Raw genomic sequence first — 19,905 nt, forward strand, 5'->3', positions numbered from 1 at the left:
CGTTTTCCCCCAAACTCTATTGGGTCCTTCAGAGAATTAAGTCAGGTTTTTATTAAGCAGTTCATCAGCGGGAGAGTGCATGAGAAAAGTTCAGCATCCCTCATGAGCATTGTGCAGGGAGCGAAGGAATCCTTGAGAGACTACCTGAATCATTTTACAAAGGAAGCTTTAAAAGTCTCGGACCTTGATGACAAGGTAGCCATGATAGCACTGCAACAGGAAATTAGGGATGAGTTCTTCAAGATGTCCTTGGCCAAGCGCCCCCTGAAAGCATGTTACAGCTCCAAGATAGAGCCAGGAAGTACATCAAGGTGGAAGAGAGCATGAGGAAGACTGTAGTAAGTAACGAGCCCGCTGGAGGCAAGAAACGGAAAACCGATCTAGAATATATTGCAAAGGACAAGTATCCTAGAACTGAGCAAAACAATGACTCAACCCCGAAGAAGGGAGGTCCTGGAAAAAAAATCACTGAGTATTCTAAGCTGAATGCTCCAAGAAGCCAGATTTTGATGAAAATCGAGAAAGATCGGGATATTCGTTGGCCTAAGCCCTTGAAGGCAGATCCTGCACAGCTAGATAAGAGCAAGTATTGTAGATTTCACAAGGATGTTGGTCATGACACCGATGAGAATAGACAATTGAAAGATGAAATTGAATTCCTCATTAGAAAAGGAAGATTGAAGAAGTACACTGAAGATAGAGGAGATAGGAGCAATAACGTGAGAAAGAACTTTGATGATCGAAGAAGAGATCAAGATGATCAAGGGCGTAATCCCCAACCTAGGGGACCGGTGATAAATGCAATCTTCGGAGGACCGCGACCCCGAGGGCCTGTGATAAACACAATTTTTGGAGGACCAACCGCTGTTGGATTATCCAAGAACTCCAGGAAAGCGTATACCCGAGAAGTTATGCATATTGTTAGAGAAGCCCCGAAGAGGGCCAGGACAGGAATAACAATGACTTTTGATGATTCTGATCTGGAGGGTGTGAAATTTCCCCACGACGACCCGTTGGTCATAACCCCAATAATAGGGAACAACCCGGTGAAGAGGGTCCTCGTAGATAACGGTGCCTTAGTCGACATCTTACTCTATGATACCTTTTTAAGGATGAGTTACAATGATTCCCAATTGACCCCAACCGATATGCCGATATATGGATTTGCAGGAGTAGAGTGTCCCGTGGAAGGAATAATCAAGTTACCAACAACCATAGGCCAGGAACCAAGGCAAGCAACACAGTTGTTGGACTTCATGGCGGTGGAGGCTAGTTCAACTTATAACGCTATCATGGAAAGGACATGGATACATGCCTTCAAGGCCGTCCCTTCTTCCTACCATTCAGTCATGAAGTTTCCCACCCGGAATGGGATTGAAGAAGAGAGAGGAGATCAAAAAATGACAAGGAGTTGTTACGTAGCCTCTTTAAGGGCGGATGGAGTTGGGAGGCAAGTTCTGCCTATTGAAAATATGGATATCCGAGAGAATGATGAGAAACGAGGGAAGCCAACAAAAAATTTGATTACGATTCATTTGGCTCCCAAGGATCCTGAGAAAGTGACTTTCATTAGAGCAGCACTAGAAGAGCCCCCTAGAGGAAAGTTGGTGAAGTTTTTGCAAGAAAATAGTGATGTATTCGCATGGTCTGCAGCTGATATGCCAGGAATAGACCCGGAACTAATCACTCACAAGCTGAATGTGGATCCAAGTCAGAAAACAGTGAAGCAAAAGAATAGAAGCTTTGCTCTGGAGAGGCAAAAAGCTATTAAAGAAGAAGTCGAGAAGCTCTTAGAGGTTGGATTCATTGAAGAGATTCAATTTCCAAAATGGTTAGCAAACCCTGTAATGGTAAAGAAGGCCAATAGAAAATGGAGGATGTATGTGAACTTTACTAATTTGAATGATGCATGCCTTAAGGACTGTTTCCCGTTGCCAAGGATAGACACTTTGATAGATGCCACTGCTGGACATGAGATGCTAAGTTTCATGGATGGATTTAGTGGATACAATCAGATCAAGATGCACAAGGACGACATCCCAAAGGTATCATTCATCACTGACTTTGGTGTTTATTGTTATCTTGTTATGGCATTTGGCCTCAAGAACGCAGGAGCCACCTATCAAAGGTTGGTAAATAAAATTTTTATGGATCTTATTGGCAAGACCATGAAAGTTTATGTTGACGACATGTTAGTCATGAGTCTAGTAAAGACTAACCATATAACCCATTTGAGGGAAGCTTTTGAGGTCCTAAGATACCATACGATGATTTTAAATCCTACGAAGTGTGCTTTCGGAGTAGGGTCTGGAATGTTTTTGGGATTGATGGTCTCCAAGAGAGGAATCGAGGCCAACCTCGATAAAATAAAAGCAATCCTGGACATGGAACCACCAAAAACTATCAAAGATGTTCAAAAGCTCACAGGAAGGGTTGCTGCGTTGGGACGATTCATCTCCAAATCTGGGAATAAGTGCTTGCCATTCTTCAAGTCCTTAAAGAAGGTAAAACATTTTGTATGGAGTGAGGAAAGCCAGAAGGCATTCGAGGAGTTAAAGAAATATATGGCTCAGGCCCCGTTATTGGCCAAGCCAACTTTGAATGAAGTCTTATACTTGTACTTGGCCGTTTCGGAAAATGCCTTGAGCGCTGTGTTGGTTAAGGAGGAACTGAAAATCCAGAAATCCGTATACTATGTCAGTAAAATTCTGCATGGAACTGAGTTGAATTATTCAACTATTGAGAAATTTGCACTAGCCTTGGCAATGGCTTCAAGAAAATTGTGTCCCTACTTTCAGGCTCATAGAATTGAAGTACTAAGAAATCATCCCTTGCGAAATATTATTCATAGTCCCAAGGCTAGTGGGAGGCTGATCAAGTGGGCAATAGAGTTGGGAGAATTCGACATTAAGTATAAGCCATGAACGGCAATAAAAGCCCAGTCATTGGCTGACTTCGTGGTGGAATGTACCATACCTAACCAAGAAGTCGGGGGGCAGAAAGATACTATACCGCAAGACAAGGAAGTCGATAAGGAGGACAAAGGTAAGGATGATAAGGAGAAGGAATATTGGGTTCTCTATTTTGATGGAGCATCAAAAACAAATTCGAGTGGAGCAGGTTTAGTTTTATAAAGTCCTGATGGGTTCTTGATTGAATATGCTATGAAGTTAGACTTCCCGACCAAAAATAATGAGGCAGAATATGAAGCTCTGATAGCTGGCCTCGTCCTAGCAGGGACACTGAGAGTCAAGAACTTGAAGGTCTGTGGAGACTCGAAGTTAGTCATATCCCAGGTAAAGGGAGAGTTTGAGGTAAGGGATGATACAATGGCTAAATATGTCTGCCTAGTAAGGGCTGTGATGACCCAATTGAAAGAGATGTGTCCTAAGTCCAATCATGTATGATGATTTAGGAATAACTTTTATGTAATCTGTTTTGATTTCATTGATATTAATAAAAGACTTGTTTTGGTTTTATTGCGGGCTTTATCTATTTACGTGTTTAAATAAGATATATCATAGTTAAGAGTAAAGCTTTTTATGGATTATGATGAGATCATAATAATAAGACCTAAAAGATGATAACTCTAAACTTAAATATTTCCTGGTCGTAGGATTACTAACTGTTAATTAGTAATCCGCAAAGATCGGTACATACTATGCTTTCTCCATTATGAAGGATGTCTGTTCTCATAGACATTTGTGTGGTGACACTATAGCTAGTATGTAGGTGCTTATTATAGAATAAGTTCACTGAACATGACTCACACAGCTGAACAACTGATGGAGTTCACTCACGTGTCAGCAGTTGTTCATATAGTGATAGTTGTACAAGTATCCTTAGACTTGAGGTCATCTTGTGTATACTGAACTATGTTTTGGTTTAGTTTTTAGTCTCTAGGGACAATTATAAGGGCTCTACTGGGTATAGGAATTTATACACGAAGATAATGTATGATCAATAAAGGATCTACCCTTTCCAGTGAAGGAAGAGAATGTTCAATGCTGATCCACTTATGCTAGTTCAGGAATCTCTGGCCAGAGTGAATGAAATTAGAAAGAAGTTTCTAATTTACATTAAATAGAACTAAGCATAGTGAATGGGAAAGCAAATGATTAAATAAGATAGGCTTGACACAAGTTCCATGCCTTGTATTTAATCGTGACATTGCAGGGTAGAAGGAATTGATTGTACGGTAACTACTCACTGAATAGGTTCTTGGTATTCTAAGCAGTGAATTCGTATTATCCGGATAGTCGCGATATACTGAGAAGTATCCCTCACGATGTAGAATAAATATGATTAATTTATTAATTAATCATATTTAATGAATTAGAGAATTTATATAAATAATGATAAAATAGTTTTATTATTATTTATTTCTACTACCGGCTTAATATTAAACTTACATGGTCACACCATAAAAGAGAATGATTTAATGGTGGAGGAATTAATTAATAATGGCTGGTAATTATTTATTTGTGAAATAAATAATTAATTAACAGATTTAATAATTGATTAAATGAGATTTAATTAATTCTTAATATTATTAATTAAGAATTTAATTTTGGAAATTAAATCAAGTGAGAGAATTATTTTTCTAAAGTGTTTAGAAAAGGGATTAATGATTAAAAGGTGTTTTAATTATTAGTTAATTGGTTAATAAGAATAATCAATTAAAGGGTTAATAATAAATATTTTATGGAAAAATTTCAGCTGAAAATTTTGCCTATAAATATACTATTATAAACCCTATTTGCCTAAAAACCTACATAATTAACCCTAATTCTAAAGTAGAACAAGAGGGAGGCAACTAATTCTCTCAACCTCTTCCTCCTCCATCACATTGTACCCTTGGTGGATACCGGTGGAGTGCTTCACACTTGAGGAACAACTGTTAGGGATTTCCGTTCATCGTTCTTGGATCGCTATTAAAGACCTCCATCTTTCCATTAACGTAAAGCTTCTTAAGGTAAACATACTGAACTACGAATTAAATATTATTTTTCGCATGGATCCTGCAGAGGGTTTCATTTTTTTTAAGATTTAAATTTACGTTTTTGCTGCATTTATGTGCTAAAAACCCTTCAATGGCGTTAGAGCTACTTGCGAAAAGATTTTAATTCGTTTATGTGTTTAACTGTTTTCGATATATGAGCATGTACGTGATTCGTCATGATTTGATGTTGATATAATATGCTTATATATGTATGGTTTTAAATATATGATATTCATGTGAGTTGTATAATCATAAGATGATTATGTAATCTGTATATATACTGATATATACATGATTTATGTTTGTTCTAATTATGAGAATCATATTAGATACGGATTCTGAATTGGCTGCTGCAGATTTGCTGAAATCTGGGTCTGGTGTCCGATTTACGCAAACGAATACCCTATTCCATAGGTAAACGAGCGTCTGAACAAAACTGATAGCTTAAGCTAACAACGACTCGTCTGTAAGGCGTTTGACGTCGTTTACTTCCCGTAAACAATGATTCTTGTTTTTCTGATTTGATTCTGATTTTTCTGATTTTTGTCATATTTTTTTATGATTAGATCATGGATAATATGATATGTTAAGATCAGATTATGTGTTTTAACATGCTTTTATGTGTTGTATGAACATGGTGGATGGTTATGGCCTTTCGACCTTAGTGTAATGGTTTTGGTTTTGGTTTTAAATACGACTTGCATGTCGTCAATCTTTGTAATCATAAATCTCGAATGTAACTCGAGTTATTCTTGTAAGTTCATTAGATTAGTTTTACTTTCAATCTATGTAATGTAATTGAAGACTCAAGAAGGCTATCCAATGGAGGTGATACAAAGAAGAAGACGAGGCATACAAGAAGTCTAAACAAAGAAGAAGACTTATGTAATAAGTAGTTGTATTTATTTCCATCACCATATTAGATTGACCTTGATCTTTATCATGAGCTTGATAAAGATCACATAGGATGGGGCCATAACCAAACACATTTACTTTATTGCACTTTACATTTACTTGTTTATTTAATTTTATATATGAGATATATGCCTATATTTACCATGCGATGATAGATTTAGGTGAACTTAAATCAATATAAGGCGTGCTCTAGAAAATCTAGAATATGAATCGTTTCTTGCCTTAACAATAATATTATGAATACAATCATGAGATTCTTGTGTTTATGAAACACGTAATTAAATATGAATTTTCAATATTGAGAGAAAGGATGATTCTGTCAAAAGCAGATTTCTATCTGTAAGAAAGGGGTATTAAGTGACGCCTCTTGACAATGCTCCCCCCGATCTGGGAATCATCTGATTATTGATTTGAAATATTTAATTTAAAAGGAAGAATCTCTTTATAATATGATTATGATTGTAACATAATATAATCCCTCTAAAATTAAATAATATCAAGTAGTAATTGGCCAATGACACAACGGGCTTGTGTCGGTCAAAGCCTTCCAACATGGTAGAAAGTAGTTCTTATTTTTAAATCATTGTCGTTTCATGCTACAGCCGAGGGCTTTGATTTCGAAATAAGAAATACTTGTCTATTACATAAAGATGTGTACATTGAATTAGAATTTAAAGGTCGTTACGTGCTACAGCTGTGGGCCGTTGGAGACTAATTCAATTGTACAAAATGTTGGGTTAGACTTGACTTAGAATATTGAGTTTGTCATGCTACAGCCGTGACTCAATTATTCAAGAGGCTAAAGTTTTATTAGGGAATAATATAAGATGTAATTGACAAGAGTTGTCTGCCTATTGAACATCACATGACGTTTCGTGCTACAGCCGAGGTTGTGCGATGGAATGTAGGATCCCTATTCGCACTAGCATTATGAATGCTTAATTTTCACTTAGGGGTTGTATAAATTAGATAAACTAGTGGGAGCCACTTATGAATAAAGACCCGATTCATATAGTGTCTTGAAATGAAATTGTATATTTGCTAAGTGTTGTTATGTGTTCATCATTTACAGATTTACTATATTCGTTATGTCTTCTGCACTATCACTCCGGAGTATACTAGATGCTCACAAGTTAACTGGTCCTAATTTTGCTGACTGGCTTCGAAACTTGAGAATTGTTCTCAGGGTTGAGAAGATGGAATATATGCTTGACTCACCTAAGCATACTGAACCTGCTAGCGATGCACATAATGATGAACATGTTGTGTATCGTAAGTGGATAGATGATGCAAATGTTGCTCAATGCATCATGCTAGCTTCCATGAACATTGAGCTACAGAAGCAACATGAGCATATGGATGCTCACACTATCCTTATGCATCTATAAGAGTTGTATGATGTGGCAGGGAGGACGGCTCGATATGAGATATCGAAGGAGCTGTTCGGTTGTAGGATGTCTGAGGGATCATCTGTGAATGACCATGTACTTAAGATGATCAATTTGATTGAACGTCTTGGACAACTTAGTTTTGGCATGGATGGGGAGTTGAGCCATGACTTGGTCTTGCAATCACTTCCGAGTTCGTTCTCGCAGTTTGTTGTGAACTTTCACATGAATAAGCTGGATGTCAGCCTGCCTGAACTCCACAACATGTTGAAGACTGCGGAATCGAATTTTCCCCCTAAGAAGAGTTCTGTTCTTCTAATTGGTGAAGGTTACAATCCTAAGAAAAGGAAGAAGAACCCTTCCAAGAAGAAGAAAGTAGGTGAGAAAAAGCCGGTTCCACCAAAAGCTGAAGACCCCAAGAGCAAAGTTGTTTGCTTTCACTGTAACAAGGTGGGGCACTGGAAGAGGAACTGCAAGGTTTACCTTGCAGAATTGAAGAAGAAGAAGGGTAGTGAGACTACCGCTTCTGATTCAGGTATGTTCATGATCGAAGTTAATATGTCACTAAGTCAAATTTCTACTTGGGTATTAGATACCGCCTGTGGTTCTCATATTTGCAATTCGTTACAGGGACTAAGGAGAAGTAGGACTCTTGAAGAAGAAGAGGTGATTCTACGGATGGGAAATGGAGCAAGAGTTGCTGCTGAAATTGTAGGATCATTTCATTTACATATGCCTACAGGCAAGACTATTGTTCTAAATAATTGTTATTTTGTTCCCTCGATTGTAAGGAATATTATTTCTATTCCATGTTAGACTTGGCTGTATTTTCGTTTGTTATTCAGAATAATAAATATTCAATTCTTAGAGATAACGTTCTTTATGGAAGTGGTATTTTAAAAAATGGTCTGTATGTATGTGACGTAGAGCATAATTTACTACAAATTGAACATACTAATAAAAGAAAAAGGGATGATGAAAATCTCACTTTCTTGTGGCACTGCGGACTTGGTCATATTAGTGAAAATAGACTGCGGACATTGCATAAGAAAGGGTTACTTGACCTCTTTGATTTTGAATCATATCCTACATGCGAGTCTTGTCTATTGGGTAAAATGACCAAATCTCCATTTAGTGGACATGGAGAGAGGGCTGCAGATATACTAGGATTGGTACACACAGATGTATGTGGACCAATGTCTACGCAAGCCATGGGTGGATTTTCATACTTTATTGCTTTCATAGATGATCGATCTAGATTCAGATATGTGTATTTGATGAAACACAAGTCTGAAGCCTTTGAAAAGTTCAAAGAATATAAGTATGAAGTGGAGAAACAAACCAAACATAGTATTATAACTCTTCGATCAGATCAAGGTGGTGAATACTTGAATGGAGAGTTTCTAGCTTATCTCAAAGAAAATGGTATAGTCTCCCAATGGACTCCTCCATATACTCCACAGTTGAATGGGGTATCTGAAAGGAGAAATCGAACTTTGTTAGACATGGTTCAGTCCATGATGGGCTATGCGAATCTTCCAGTATTCCTATGGGGTTATGCATTGGAAACCTCAACATATTTACTGAATAAGGTGCCTTCCAAATCTGTTCCTCAAACTCCATATGAGATATGGAAAGAAAGGAAACCGAGTCTTAAACACGTTAAGATTTGGGGATGTCCAGCTTATGTCAAGAAAGTTGACCCAGATAAGCTGGAATCTAGATCCGTAAAATGTAATCTTGTGGGATATCCCAAAGAGACTTTAGGGTATTACTTTTACACCGATCATCGGGTGTTTGTCTCCAGACATGCTACCTTCTTGGAAAAGCAGTTTATCCTTGAAGGAAACATTGGGAGCAAAATTAAACTTGATGAAGTTCAAGAAGCACAAACTACTACGGATCAAGTGGAAACACCTGTTCAGACTGAACAACCTTCTGTCGAACAACCCATTCGTAGGTCAGGGAGAGTGTCTCGCCAACCTGAGAGGTATTATGGCCTTGTCATTGAGAATGACAACGAGTTGTCAATCATTGATGATGACGACCTTGTGACCTATAATGAGGCTATGAGTAGTGTTGACTCAGAGAAATGGCATAGTGCCATGAAATCCGAAATGGAATCTATGTATACCAACCAAGTATGGACTCTGGTTGAGGCGCCTGAAGGTGTTAAGCCTATTGGGTGCAAGTGGGTATACAAAAGAAAGATTGGAGTAGATGGGCAGGTGGAGACCTATAAGGCCAGGCTCGTGGCAAAAGGATTCAGACAAAGGCAAGGGATTGACTTTGATGAAACTTTTTTGCCTGTAGCCCTGTTAAAATCAATTCGGATTTCGCTTGCGATTGGTGCTTACTACGACTATGAGATCTGGTAAATGGACGTGAAAACGACCTTCCTCAATGGGAAACTTGAAGAGGAAGTGTATATGACACAGCCAGAGGGTTTTCTTTCCAAGGGATATGAACACCTAGTGTGTAAGCTACTGCGAACTATATATGGTTTAAAGCAAGCTTCTCGTAGATGGAACATCCGTTTTGATGAGACAATCAAAGAGTTTGGTTTTATCAAAAACATAGATGAACCATGTGTCTACAAAAAGGTTAGTGGGAGCGCGGTAACATTTCTTGTATTGTATTGAAAGAGGAGACGTCAAGAGAGTTGACACAAATAACAACGTAGCAGACCCACTCACAAAGCCACTTTCTCAAAGTCACTTTGATCGTCATAAAGACAAGATGTGTATTAGATATAAGAGTGATTGGCTTTAGTACAAGTGGGAGATTGAAAGAGATGTGTCCTAAGTCCAATCATGTATGATGATTTAGGAATAACATTTTTGTAATCTGTTTTGATTTCATTGATATTAATAAAAGACTTGTTTTGGTTTTATTGCGGACTTTATGTATTTAAGTGTTTAAATAAGATATACTATAGTTTAAAGTAAAGCTTTTTATGGATTATGATGAGATCATAATAATGAGACCTAAAAGATGATAACTCTAAACTTAAATATTTCCTGGTTGTAGGATTACTAACTGGTAATTAGTAATCCGCAAAGATCGGTACATACTATGCTTGCTTCATTATGAAGGATGTCTGTTCTGATAGACATTTGTGTGGTGACACTATAGCTAGTATGTAGGTGCTTATTATAGAATAAGTTCACTGAACATGACTCACATAGCTGAACAACTGATGGAGTTCACTCACGTGTCAGCAGTTGTTCACATAGTGATAGTTGTACAAGTATCCTTAGACTTGAGGTCATCATAGTCATCTTGTGTATACTGAACTATGCTTTGGTTTATTTCTTAGTCTCCAGGGACAATTATAAGGGCTCTACTGGGTATAGGAATTTATACACGAAGATAGTGTATGATAAATAAAGGATCTACCCCTTCCAGTGAAGGAAGAGAATGTTCAATGCTAATCTACTTATGCTAGTTCAGGAATCTCTGGCCAGAGTGAATGAAATTAGAAAGGAGTTTCTAATTTATATTAAATAGAACTAAGCATAGTGAATGGGAAAGCAAATGATTAAATAAGATAGGCTTGACACAAGTTCCATGCCTTGTATTTAATCGTGACATTGCAGGGTAGAAGGAATTGATTGTACGGTAACTACTCACTGAATAGGTTCTTGGTATTCTAAGCAGTGAATTCGTATTATCCGGATAGTCGCGATATGCTGAGAAGTATCCCTCGTGATGTAGAATAAATATGATTAATTTATTAATTAATCATATTTAATGAATTAGAGAATTTATATAAATAATGATAAAATAGTTTTATTATTATTTATTTCTACTACCGGCTTAATATTAAACCTACAGGGTCACACCATAAAAGAGAATGATTTAATGGTGGAGGAATTAATTAATAATGGCTGGTAATTATTTATTTGTGAAATAAATAATTAATTAACAGATTTAATAATTGATTAAATGAGATTTAATTAATTCTTAATATTATTAATTAAGAATTTAATTTTGGAAATTAAATCAAGTGAGAGAATTATTTTTCTAAAGTGTTTAGAAAAAGGGATTAATGATTAAAAGGTGTTTTAATTATTAATTAATTGGTTAATAAGAATAATCAATTAAAGGGTTAATAATAAATATTTTATGGAAAATTTTCAGCTGAAAATTTTGCCTATAAATATACTATTATAAACCCTATTTGCCTAAAAACCCAAATAATTAACCCTAATTCTAAAGTAGAACAAGAGGGAGACAACTAATTCTCTCAACCTCTTCCTCCTCCATCACATTGTACTCTTGTTGGATACCGGTGGAGTGCTTCACACTTGAGGAGCAGCTGCTAGGGATTTCCGTTCATCGTTCTTGGATCGCTATTAAAGACCTCCATCTTTCCATTAACGTAAAGCTTCTTAAGGTAAACATACTGAACTACGAATTAAATATTATTTTTCGCATGGATCCTGCAGAGGGTTTCGTTTTTTTTAAGATTTAAATTTACATTTTTGTTGCATTTATGTGCTAAAAACCCTTCAATGGCATCAGAGCTACTTGCGAAAAGATTTTAATTCATATTCTGGTTACTGATAATGAAACACAGTTCAATAATGAAGAATTCAAGAAATATTATGGAGAGAATGAGATCGAGTTACGATTTACCTCTGTGGCTCATCCGCAAGCTAATGGGCAAGCGGATGTGGCAAATCCAATAATCTTGGATGGACTAAAGAAGAGGCTTGAGAAATCCAGGAATAATTGGGTGGATGAAATACTTCCGGTACTTTGGGCTTACAGAACTACTTGTAGAGTCACTACCGGAGCCACTCCCTTCATGTTGGCGTATGGGGCAGAAGCAGTTGTCCCTGTAGAAATATCGCACTCATCTCCCCGAATCTAGGCTTTTAATATTGAGGAAAATGAGGAGGGGCAAAGATTAGCCTTGGACTTAATCGATGAGGTACGGGATGAAGCACATGCGAAGATAGTGAATTACCAGAAGAAAGCTTCATTCTATTACAACCTAAGGGTTAAGGAAAGGTTCTTCAAGCAAGGAGATTTAGTCCTTAGGAAAATGGAAGCCTCTGGATTAGGGCAGAAAGGAAAGCTTGCCCCAAAATTGGGAAGGGCCATATAAGGTTTAGAGCGTTCAAGGAAGAGGAACCTACAAGTTAGACACTATAGATGGTTTTGAAGTCCTGAGAACTTGGCATGCACAAAACCTAAAGATTTACTATGTGTAAAGTGGTTAAGTACGATTCTCACTTGTCAAGATGACAATTAGGTTGAAAAGCACCTTGAAGCTTTGCTTGCGTAGGATTTTATATTCTAATTCCAGTAATATCTACATTGATGATTCATAATTATTAAGGGTCGAACCCATGATATGTAAGGTTTTGGAAATCCAGACTTCATATTAATGAATTTGAAATTATTTAGACCTTTGGATATTTAAGTTATGATAATACTTTGTGTGATCTTAACAAAGATCATGCTTTGATCATTGGAAGAAGAAGACTTCAAGAGTTCTTCTATTATAAGGAGTGCTTGTTGTACAAAGGGCTAAGTAGCTCAGGTCATTTAACATTAAAAGCAAAATAAGTGCTGGAAAGTTAAAGGAGAAAGATATGAAGAAGAAAGCAACATAAATAAACCCCGAAGGGTAATAATTTCTGGATACAAATAAAGTTTAACAATAAGTTATGAATAAAATTATAAACTAGAAACACTACTCCTCCATGCGGGAGCCTTCATTCCCTTGCTCCTTATCGGCACCTTCTTTCTCAGCATCCTTCGCGGGAGAAGCAGGAGGAGAGGCAGTGCTGGGTCCAGAATACGATCATCAGGCTGGGGAGAGTTGAAGAGAGCTTCCAAGCTATCCTCAGTCTCTGGCTGCTCAGGACTTATAAAGTCCTTGGGATCTACTAGGCCAGGATGCTTCTCCGAGACCGCCTTCACAACTGCATCCCATCCCCGGGTAAATTGCAAAGAGTAAAGACCCTCATCATGGATTTCCATGAGATACTTGAATTTATCAGAATCCATGTAATCATCAATGAGTTTTTCCTTATCACTCCTAAGTTTCACCAGCTCAGAATGAGCCTTAGATAGCTGCTCCTTCTTTGTGTCCAGCTTCTTCTCCAGGACCTTAGCTCTCTCCTCCCATTTCTTCATTTCCTTTTCAAACTCATCAGAGTTCCCCTTCCAAGACCTAGCCTGATGGAGGGCCGCCTGGAAGTAGGTGTTACTCTGCACAAAGAAACATGAGTTAACACAAGTTCATTAAAAAATAAGAAAGTTGGAATTTAAAAAGAAAGGAGTAGTATGTTATCGCAGCTTGGGCCTGAGAACCCAGAAGCTCGATGGTCTCAATGTCACTCCCCGTGACGATGTCAGTGAAGTCGTGGGGAGTGATGGAATGGTACGACCAATCCTTGGCATGTTTGGTGGATCCAACCACCGTATCACTTCTCCTAAAGCCCCAGTTAGGCCTAAAGGAGTGTGCCTTAAGTGGATGATCCACATCATCCCCCAGCTCCACTACAGGGACGTGGGCCTAAGGAAGGTGGGAGCATCAGGCTTGCCCCTGGGGTCTCTGTTTAGCTTGGCCCTCTTCTGGCGGCCAGTCCCCCTCCTTAGGCATGTTGATATTGTTAATGGCCACACAAGCTAAAAGAAAGAGAAGAAAAGTATTAAAATTCTAGAAATAATAGAGTTGCAATAAAAGAAGGAATAAAATAGATGCGCAGGTAGAGTTACCCTTATCACTGGCCTGAGAAAGTCCAACTTTCTTCAACGAGAACTCCTCTAAAAGAGTCCAAGTATCTGTTTTTCCGTCATCTGAAATGAGGGATTGATAGGCCACTTCCTCCTCATCAGTTAACCTGATGCTACCAGGACTCCCATCTAACACTTTACAAAAGGGCCTACGGAAGAGTGTGGCCCAATCACCCCCAGCCCAGGTCAGCCTAACAAACTCATCCCTCCATTTAGGGTTGTTCTCGACTATAGAGTTGCTATAAAAAATATGGAGAATTTTGGGCCGTTGACGAATTAAAACCCAACCCGGTTGACCCATGGAACTGTTATAAAATTGAAAAACTTTCCTAAAGACAGCTACAGAAAGAGGAAAATTGTTTCTATGACACAGAACCATAAAACATATAATATTCCTCCATGCATTAGGAGGGAGTTGACAAGGGTTAATTTTTACGTCTGCAAGTAAACGAGGAATAAATTCGTGAAATGGGAACCTAAGACCCGCGGTGAGGGCTCCTCGATAAATAAACAAAGTGTCCCCTTCCCAGTTACATGTCCTATCCCCAGGGGCGGCTGGGGTAATCCTAAGATAAGGTGGAAGTTTATACATGGTGTTCATGGACTCAATTCTACCATCCAACTCGTGAAAAGTCTTACCGTGGTTATATGAATCTAATTCGGATAAATAGGGATATTCATCGCCTCTAAAGTTTATCATATCTATTAAAGAAGTGTACGGAGATTGGATTTGAATGGCAGTACCTCTCTTGGAAGTGTTCATCTTCCCCAAACGAGCTAGATCACGATCTGCCATTGATATTCTTCGGATGAAGGCTTGAAACCCAGAATAACTTGAAGGTGGTGGAGCTACGGTGGCTGAGGTCGCCGGAAATCGCCTTTCTAAGAGAGGAAGCTTGAGAGAAATTTGAGAGAGTTTTTGAGAGAAAAGTTGAGAAATGAGAAGTGAAGTGAGGATTCTCGCTTCTCACTTCTCTTTTATAGGCGAAAAGCTCGGAATACGAGGCATTTTTAGGCCCATACAGCCAGGCCCAATTTGAGGAAAGCCCACCATAGGGAAGTTTCAGGGGTATTCTAGAAGCAGGAATGGAAACTGAAGAGTCAAAATCAACCAGAATTTTGAAGAAATTGTTCGATCAGAGTCCTGATCGACAAAGGGAACAACCCTGATCGATATTTCATTCGATCTAAAGGGTCAAAAGCCACTTAGTTCGATCAGAGTCCTGATGGACAAAGGGAAGAATCCTGATCGATATTTCACTCGATCTAAAGGGTAAAAAGTCACTTAGTTCGATCAAAGTCCTGATCGACAAAGGGAAGAACCCTGATCGATATTTCATTCGATCTAAAGGGTAAAAAGCCACTTAGTTCGATTAGAGTCCTGATCGACAAAGGAAAAATTCCTGATCGATTTCAGTTAGGAATCCTGATCGATTTTGCATAAATCCTGATCGAAGATTCCATCGATTAGAGTAGTGCATTGTAAGCTAGTTCGATCAGGATCCTGATCAAATTCGGTCAGGAATCTTGATCGATTTTTCATAAATCCTGATCAAAGATTCCATCGATTAGAGTGGTGTATTGTAAGCTAGTTCGATCAGGATCCTGATCATTTTCGGTCAGAATTCCTGATCGATTTTGCACAGATCCTGATCGAAGATTCCATCGACCAGAGTGACAATATGACAGTAAGTTCGATCAGGATCCTGGTCGATTTCGACCAAGATTCCTGATCGATTTGGTATGTCCCCTGATCGATTTTAAGCCATAAATTGAGGAAAAATCCCAGAAGTTAAAGGGAAAATTCCAGAAAATTAAGGATAAATCCCAGAATTAAGGGAAAAATCCAGAGAATTAAAGGAAAAATCCTAGAAGTTAAAGGAAAAATTCCAGAAAATTAAGGATAAATCCCAGAATTAAGGGAAAAATCCAGAGAATTAAGGGAAAAGTCCTAGAAATTAAGGGATATTCCAGAAAATTAAGGAAAATTTCCTGTAAATCCTAGAAGTTAAAGGGAAATTTCTGGAAATTAAGAAAGTTCCTAAATAATAAGGACAAAAGTAAATCGTTGTAAATATGTAGGTCGCTCCACACTTTACGTGAAAACGATACCCTGTAAGGGAACGAATGAACTTAACTTCTGCGAAACCTAGTTACTGTTTCCCAAAAGTTGGGGGGCAAATGATAGGGAATATATAAATCCCGATTACGTAATTAATATTGCATTAATTACACATGATTGGGACTACAAGGCCCAATAAGAAGATGTATGACATTCAGACCAAAAAGGTTAACACATTGATCAGGCCTGATGGACCAGATCAGGCCTGATGGAACGAAGAAGGCCCAAAACCCTGAATATCAATTAATTTCGTAATTAATTAATAAGGGAGAACAACAGCTATTAAGATGAGTCTTGGTGGGGATATAAATCCTTATAGATTGGCCTCCAAAGAACCTCATAGGATAAGGAATCAGCTTCCTACTTCCTTGGACTCCAAAGTTCATTCTAATTCCAAGATTTGTCCACCAAGTTTCCGAACCCAAGTCCAATTCAAGGACTCCCAACATCTATATAAGGGGCCTCACCCCATAAATCAGAACTACGTTTTTGGCTTGATTCTCCAATTCACAGAGATCCGTAGGCATCTCGTAAAGGCAAAGTTAAGCTACGAAACACGAGAGCAGTCATTAAAGGCCTTGAGCTCCCGAATCTTAGCAATAAGCACAACAATTAATATACTCTAGTTTTTTATCCATAACAGGTATGAATGGATAGAGGTTGATGAGAGAAACAAGAATTTGAGTTTGATTTTCTTGAAGAATCACTGATTTGGTCGGAATTAAGCCGGAGAAATTTAGGGTTTGGTTTCGATAAAGTGCGAGCGAGAGAGAGAGAGAGAGAGAGTTGTGCGGTGAGGAAAAATAATGTTATTGTTCAAGGTTTCCTTTGCTTTTATATTTTAATGATTGGACATCTCAGATTTGATCACCAATTGATCCAATGGCTGAGATAATTTTGAGTTTAAAAATTAATAAAAAGTTGATAAATAATATCTAAAATATTACTTATGAAATATTTTATAATTCTATAATTACACATAAATTGTAATTAATTATATAAAAATATTTCTGAATTATTTTAAACCAATATATATTTTAGAGCATATATAATTGATTTAATATTTTTCAAATTTTTCATTTTTCTTTACAATAATTGTAAATAAAATGATTCAAATTCTATTTTCTTGATGAAATATACTTAAAATAAGTATATTTGGATATTTTTTTATATTTTTTACATCTATAACTTACAGAATTCCGTGTAAATTAATTTTGTGTTAAAAAAATAGAATAATTTCCAGAAAAATATTTATCATAAATGATTAATTTATTTTAAATATTATTCTTGGACAAATATAATTAATACGAGCTATTTCCCCGAGTTTTGAAATACATAATATTCCAAGGACAATAAATAGTTGTATTGATTTTTTATTTTAATGAAAATAATTTTACCAGTATCGCTCAAATGTTTCATAATCAGTCCACTACCGAAAAATCTGAATTTCGTATGTAAAATTCTGTTCTAGTAGTGTAATGATTATGAAAGGACCAAGATTTACGAAAAATTAAATTCACTAAAATTGAAGACCTTTAATGTCTTACTTTGAACACTCAAGCAATCCTAAATCCAAACGAAGTTTGGCGAAACGCTCAGAATTCAAAGGTTTTGTAAATATGTTTGCAATATTATGCTCAGTATCAATGTACTCTAATTTAATATTCCTTTCAGACACACGGTCTCGTAAAAAATGATGTCGCAAATCAATGTGTTTTGATAATGAATGCAATACAGGATTTTTACTTAAATTGATTGCACTTGTATTATCACATTGAATTCATATTACATCAAATTTTATCGAATAGTCGGCAAGTGTTTGTTTCATCCAAAGGACCTGAGCATAACATTTGGCTGCCGCAATATATTCAGCTTCTGTAGTGGATATAGACAGAGAATTTTGTTTCTTAGAAAACTAAGAAACCAGGCAACCACCAAGAAACTGACATGTACCGCTTGTGCTTTTTCTATCAATTAAATGACCAGCATAGTCTGAATCAGAGAAGCATACTAAGTCAAATGGTTGTCCTTTTGGATACCAAAATCCTAGTTCAGTGGTTCTTTTTAGATATCTGAATATCCGCTTCACAGCCGATACATGAGATTCTTTAGGAGTCAATTGAAAACGAGCACATTTACATACACTATATGTTATTACAGGTCTACTAGTAGTAATGTTAAGTAAACTTCCAATCATTCCATGATATTTCTTAGTATCAGAAGAAATACCTTTTGGATCCACGGTTAATTTTACAGATGTAGACATAGGTGTACTAATGGGTTTGGAATTTTCCATTTCAAATTTCTTTAGCATTTCTTTACAATATTTCGATTGTGAAATATGAATACCTTAATTAGATTTCTTTGTTTGCAAACCTAAAAAGAAATTTAATTCACCCATCATGCTCATTTCGAATTCTTTACTCATTATTTTCAAGAATTCATTACATAGAGATTCTTTAGATGATCCAAAGATTATATCATCCACGTAAGTTTGCACAAGTAAGATATCATTACCTTCATACTTCGTAAAAAGAGTAATATCCACAATTCCCATTTTGAATCCATTATCAATCAGGAACTTGCTTAACCGCTCATACCAAGCCCTAATGGATTGTTTTGATCAGTATAAGGCTTTGTACAGTTTGTACAAATATTCAGGATGTAAATGATCTTCAAATCTTGGTGGCTATTTTACGTAAACTTCTTCTTCTAAGAAACCATTTAGAAATCAGATTTTACATCCATTTGATAGACTTTGAAACCTTTATGCGCTGCGAAGGCTAAAAACATATGAATTGATTCAATTTGAGCTACGGGGGTATAAGTGTCATCGAAATCTATACCTTCCATTTGAGTATAGCCTTGAGCAACTAATCGTACTTTATTTCTTACCACTATTCCACTTTTGTCTAACTTATTGCGAAAGACCCACTTAGTTCCAATTATGGAAGTTTCGGGTGGTTGTGGAACTAGTTCCCAAACTTTATTATGAGAGAATTAATTTAGCTCGTGTTGCATAGCCGAGATCCAATCTTCATCTAATAAAGCTTCCTTTGCGATTTTGGGTTCTATTTGTGATAGAAAGGCCATATTACTCACAATGTTTTGAACTTGAGCTCGAGTTTGAACGCCTTTAGTTAAGTCACCTAAAACATTGTCTATAGGATGATCTTTAATTAATGGAATTTCTGGAGGCAATTCAACTTCAGTCTCTTATACTTCGAGAGGATTAGTTGGAATTTCATTTCCAAGTTTCAAATTTCCCATTTGATGGATAACATCTTCAACGTCATTTGGATTTTCCTCACTTGAATCCTTATCCTCAACGACTAAATCTTTAAACTTTCCTGGAGGTTTAGATTCATCAAATGTAACATTCATTGATTCTTCCACCACTAAAGTTTTAAGATTAAATACGCGATAAGATTTACTACTTATTGAATAACCAAGAAATACACCCTCACTTGATTTTGGGTCGAATTTCATTAGATAATCTTTAGTATTTAATATGTAGCATTTACTACCAAATACTTTGAAGTAATCAAGCTGAGGGATTTTACCAAAATAAAGCTCGTATGGAGTATTCATCTTGATAGAACGTAGTAATACTCGATTAAGAATATTGCAAGCCATTGACATAGCTTCGGCCCAAAAATATTCTGGTCGCCGATACTCATTTAGCATAGTATTTTCCATTTCTTGCAGTGTCCGATTCTTCC

Source organism: Apium graveolens, chromosome 9, assembly GCF_009905375.1.
Source record: "Apium graveolens cultivar Ventura chromosome 9, ASM990537v1, whole genome shotgun sequence".
In the NCBI taxonomy this organism is placed as follows: domain Eukaryota; kingdom Viridiplantae; phylum Streptophyta; class Magnoliopsida; order Apiales; family Apiaceae; genus Apium; species Apium graveolens.